This window comes from Neofelis nebulosa, chromosome 6, assembly GCF_028018385.1.
Source record: "Neofelis nebulosa isolate mNeoNeb1 chromosome 6, mNeoNeb1.pri, whole genome shotgun sequence".
Classification (NCBI taxonomy): Eukaryota; Metazoa; Chordata; class Mammalia; order Carnivora; family Felidae; genus Neofelis; species Neofelis nebulosa.
The window spans coordinates 154880874-154886489 of record NC_080787.1 but is presented as its reverse complement, the minus strand read 5'-3'; the positions used below and the strand labels follow the sequence as shown (position 1 = coordinate 154886489).

Genomic DNA, 5616 nt, shown 5'->3' with positions numbered 1-5616 from the left:
GGCAGGAGAGGACGGGCGGCCCGGGTCAGGAAGAGGGTGCGGACTCGGTCTTGTTCCCACCTCTCGCGCTGTTCACCTGCCCACAGGGGTCAGGGCCCCCTTTATGTGCCCCTCGTCTACGGCCTCAACGCTCACCCCTTCTGGAATCCCCCTCACGGACACACCCGGAAATGACATGTCTCCAGCTCCCTGAGTCCCTGAGTGGACACGCACGGAAGATGAGCCCTCACCAGTGCCCTATAGAGGAAGGACCTCGGGGCGCCACCGTGTCGCAGGGGGTTAGCAGGGGGTCATTAGCGCATGGGAGCGGCTGACTGTGCAGTCTACACCGCTGACCTTTAAATGGCCTCAAATATGAGGACCAAGGAGGGAGTCTGTTTTGACCAGCCCAGGTCACACCAGAGCAACTTGACTTCAGCACCGATGAGCCTCCGACAGGTTACCTTTTCCAAGTTTTTAAGTTGAGGAAAAGGAATAAGGAACAACGGTTAAGTTTTTGGTTTGTTTTGTTTTTTAAGCCTCGTATCTGAAGACAGAGGTAAAACGACACGCTCTGACGCGTCAGCCACCTAAATTCCATCACAAAATTGTAAACGTACCAGGGAAACTGGATGACCTCGGACGCGGTTTATTTTCAGGTACAATCACGCAGTGAGGAATACGTCTCTGGGTCTGTCTGCACCAGGTACATCACTGACTTGTAAGCACTGAGCGGAGAAAGCACGAGCACCCAAAGAGCCTAACAGGTAGAGCACTGGCAGGACTTTGGTGAGAAAAAGTGAGTCAGAAATGAAGCCCCTACGGGCCGCCAGACCCTCGGTCCACGTCTGGGCCACGTGAAATGCCCAGGGACCGGCCCTGACCTGTCACTGGGGGCGTTTTCAGGAATAGATTGGAGAAGAGTTTATAGTGACTCTCACATGTCTACTGACACACTTTTCACGTAGTGAGCGTTTGACAAGACATTTCTAATTCTGTAAAAAGATAAAATATTTAGAATCCTGCTAAGGTAACACATTTACATCAATAATACATAAGTGGCTTTCTAATTCCTATCTTCTTGTCAATACATAACACTGAAAAGAAAACAAATAATCCAGAATGTTTATTTCCAAAATTGGAGCGTGATTCATTTTGATTAATATAGGGGTTTCACAGGCAGAAAATTGACTTTTATTATGTGTTTAAACAAAGCTGTGAGCGGAGAGCATCTTAGGGGTCGAACAACATAACAGGATGTTGCGAAGGCGAACCGCGTTGCTGTGGCTGGGGGCCACCGTCTGCGGGCAGCGTCTCGCTGGCGAGGGCACGTCTTCCTCGTTATCCACCCCATGTCCTCTGCGAATATGTAGTGTCTTGTGGAGGACGGGGCGCTGGACCAGGCCCGGAATCCGTTCCCCTCCGCTTCCTATTTAAGGATGGATGTGAGAAACAAATATGAGATTCCTTAAAAAATGCAATGCTTTGCGTTTTCTCCAACAACTTGACAGCTTGATGAGTAACGTTTTTCGAAAATAATAAAGCACTCGAAACCACAAACCCATTTAACTTTGGAGTGAATGTTCTGTTCTTAGCTCCATGGCTGGGAAACACAGCAGTGATTCCTACCGGGGATTTTCAAAAAGCGTTAGTGCAAAGTCCACAAATAATGTCACTCCAGCAAGGGGCACACTGTTGTTTCTGTCCCTCACCTCCCTGTGCAGGAACAGTTTTAGCTGCAGGGTGGAGGCAGGGGTGGCTTCAGAGCCCCCTGGGAAGAGGTGATGAAAACAGCTCAGATGAGGCTCTGGGCCCCGGCGAGCACTGAAAGCCCACCAGCACTGCCTCAGTGTTGCAGCCGGCAGAGTGGGGACACCGGCCGTGGGGGGCCACGTACGTCCGGGCCACCTGGCCCCACCTGGGTGGCTGTTGTGCAGAGGAAAGGTCACCCAGGCCCTGGCCACACTTGGTCATTTCTTCCTTCCCCTTTTCTCTGTGACTCGTAACCTGCCACCAGCGTGAACGTGCCAAGGACCGAAGAAGATCAGGTAAATACGCCAGGTCCGTCCAGCTTCCTCTCTGGAAGGATGATGCCGTCTCTTCTTGCGCCTGAAGGGGCGATCGGTGGGCTTTTCCGGCTGACTCTCGTTTGCCGTGTTAATCACCCCTCAGTTCCCTAAAATAGATGTTGCAGGTGCGCGGCAGACGGAAGTCGCCCGGGGGGCTGTGCCGCGTGTCCCAGAACCAGCGGCCCCGCCCCCCCCCCCCCCCCGCACTCTGAGCCCTCAGGATGTCCCCCCACCCTGCGCCCTCAGGGGGTGGGAAGCCAGGTCTGCACATTGCTCCAAAATCAACACCCGCCACCCCTCCCAAGAGACAAGACCTGAGCGCTCTGGGTCAGACATGCCCTGGCAGTGGGGCCCCTGTGCCGGTGTGACCCCACCTGCTGTGCTGGCGGGTGTGAGGACCCTGCACCTCGGGAGGAAGGGGGGGACAGCAAAGTGTTTGTCCTGCTCTTTCCCCATCTGGGAGGGGATCTGCCAGTGCCCCCCCCACCTGCCCGGTCCCCCCACCTCCTGCCCGGTGCTGCCCCCTGCCACATGCCTGGTGCCCCCCACCATATGCCTGGTGGTCCCTGCTGCCTGCCACCCCTGTGGAAGCCCCCTGGCCCTCCCCCACCCCAGCTCCCGCACCACCATCACCACCGCCAACTCTGTCCCCCTGCTCCGGAGCCTTCTTGGTGGCATCCTCCTTCCCTGGCTGGCTCCTCATGTTTTCCATTCCTGGGGTGACCCATCCTGGGCTCTGCACCCCTGTGTCTGAAGTCTCCCCAGGCATTTCTGTTCTCCCATCTGGCGCTGGCCGAGGACTCCTGCTCCGGAGGTTTGTTCACTGCAGATGCGGGGCGGCACCGAGAGGATTTAAGGGCCGGAATTTAAGGCTGCGCAGTGCTCGTGCGTGGGCACAGTGCTGACGCCAGGCTGGTGGGCAGTGTGAGGGGAGGACCAGCGAGGACGCTGTCTGAGCCGTGTCTGGGTTGTGACATCCACGGGGACAGGGTGCAGAGCTCCTTCCTGGTCCCAACGTACAACAGGAGTGACGTGGTGTAGACTGCGTGGGTGAGCGTGGCCTGCAGAACCACACACGGCCGGTCATGCCGGGTGACTCCCAGGGGATACTATCACCCCAGGTTAAGTGTCTTCATCCATGACTGCCAACACGAGGGCCTCCTCGCGGCCGACGCAAGGACTGAGCCCGGAGCCTGGTAGACGGCGGTCATCCAGGGGACGGCAGGGGACGGCTGCCACCCCATCATCAAAGCCAGCCTGTGGGTGCTCACCTCCGCTGAGGGTACGCGCGGCGCATAGAACTTACCAGCTAAAAGTTAAATAAAGATCCTTGGTGGTGTCCTGAGTGCAGCTTACGGTCTAACAGCAGAAATGAGGATGATCGCGAGTAAGCCAAGTGCACGGTTTTTCAGAAGGGCTCTGGGAAGACCCTCCAGGCCGGGAGGCGGAGGGCATGAGGGTTGGGGCCACCTCACAGAGCAGCTGCTGTGAGCACGTGAGAGGTGGGATGGGGGTCTCTGGAGCGAGGGGCCTCAGACAGACGAGGTGCCCACTGCCGGTGCCGCCCGTGGGCCGGGAGACACTAGGACCAGATCTGGTCCTAGCAAGGCCCCCTAGCAAGGCCGGGGGTCGCTGCGGAGAGAAGGGCCGGTTCTGGGGGCCGGTGGGGGGCACGTGGGGACAGGGCTGGGCTCTGGAAGTGTCCACAGCAGTGCAGGGGGCAGGGGGGACGTAGCTGGCAGGCAAGTGTGGTTCCAACAAGCTTTCTGCTCTGTTTTGTTTTGATTGTGTTTTAAAATAGGACAGATAACAGCGTGCGTGCTTGCTGACGGGAAAAACCCAGTAGGAAAACAACGGAGCCAGGGAAACAAGCAGAGGTTTGTTGGAGGAACACCGTTGAGCAGGCGGGATGAGACGGGCCTGGTGCACACGAGGGCGTCTGCTTTGTCGCAGACAAGGACAGTCATTGCGGTCGGTCGTCAGGACGGAAGGCAGGGCTGAGGGCACAGATGGGGACATAGGTACCTTGTCTGACTGCCCCGGCTCTCCGGGAGGCCAGAGGTGAGCACCGGGTCAGTGCTCGTGCAGCGAGGAGGGAGCAGGGCGAACAGACAGGCGAATGGGCACCCCGAGCGGGCCCGGGTCCCTGTTTTTGCTACGCGGTCTCCTGAGCGTTCCCCAGCTGCGGTCATTGGGTGGCTGCAGACACAGGCTGCAAGGGCGGGCGGTTTAGCCACCTAAGAGCCACTAAGTCAGCAAAGTAAGAGAGGTCCGTCCGAAAGGTTGAGATCGAAGGGATGTTTCACGGCACTTAAGGAGAGTCAGGTGGGGAGACTGGACGTCTAGATGAGAGCACGAGAGCTCGACCCTAAAAAGGTGATGAGGTTCAAAGGATCGGAGGACTAGATGAGCCCCTCCTTCTGGCCCGGACGGAGGACGTGGGGAGGACGCAGATGCCCAGGCTGTGGGGCTAGAGGGCGTGGCCGTGGGACTGCTATGGAGGGTAGAACGGAGAAAGTTTACAGGTCAGGGTAGGGAGCCATGTGGCAGAAAGGGTGAGTCTCCTGGGGTCACGGAGAGGAAGGTGCCCGTCCCTGTCCCTGTTATCCACGAAGTGAGCCTCCCCGAGCTCACAGGTTGAAGCCCTCACGCCCCGTGGCTGTTCTTGGAGATGGGGCCCTTTAGGATGCAATTCAGGCTAAGTGAGGCCACTGGGGTGGGCCCTGATCCCACAGGACTGTCCTTACAGGAGGGGCCGCCCGAGGACACAGCAGGAAGGTGGCCGTGGGGAGCCCAGGCGAGTCCTCGCCGGGAAGCAGTCCTGAGGACACCTCGACCTTGGACCCCCAGCCGCCGGGACCGTGAGAAAACCGGTGTCCGGTGTTTCAGCCGCCTGTGAGGTGTTTGTTATGGGGCCGGGCTACTGACTTCAGGGTGACCACTCGGTCTGGACATCGAGGGCCCCGAGCCTGTAATTTGGACCGGTGTTCAGGTGACCTTGGTTTGAGGGGCATCCTCGCACCCCCACCTGAAGCACCGGGGCGTCACCGTCCGCGGGCGAGTGTCGTCCACCAGCTCCTCCCGCTGTTGGACCAGGAGGGGCCGCGTTCCCACGGCTACTCAGGCCGCGCCCCATGCCGGCTGTGGCCACAGGGACTCCTGTGCCCCCATCTGGGCCCAGGCTGCCAGCACCGGGGCGAGGAATGCCCTGTAGGGACCTTGGACACTTGCACGGGAACGGAGTGTCCCCGAGCAACCTGCCACCCTTGGAGAGTTGCCACAGGGAATCTCCAGGCAGCCCTGGAGTGGGAGGGTCGGCAGAGCGTGGCCCTGGGTTAACGCGGGGTGATCTTAATCGTCCGCCCTCTGTGTCGGTCTCACGCCACCGAGGCTGATGCCCATGGTTTCCTCCCGCGTTTGAGGGCCGGGAGAGCCCACGGGGAGGCCGCCGTGCGCTGGGAGGCCTGGCCTCCGCGGCTGCCACGTCGCTCGAAGCTTCTGGCAGCAGGAGCCCCGGTCAGCTGGCGTCACCCCAGCACGGCAGGAAGTCTCTAAATGTTCATTTTTT

General features: G+C 59.1%; 1 long non-coding RNA gene across 1 annotated transcript; it reads left to right on the top strand.

The window, feature by feature from the left end:
- Positions 1–3086: 3086 nt before the first annotated feature.
- On the top strand, positions 3087–5389 carry LOC131515204 (uncharacterized). Its single transcript, XR_009263512.1, has 3 exons — positions 3087–3330; positions 3850–4109; positions 4798–5389. It is a non-coding gene; the product is annotated as an uncharacterized LOC131515204 (long non-coding RNA).
- The last annotated feature ends 227 nt before the right edge of the window (positions 5390–5616 follow it).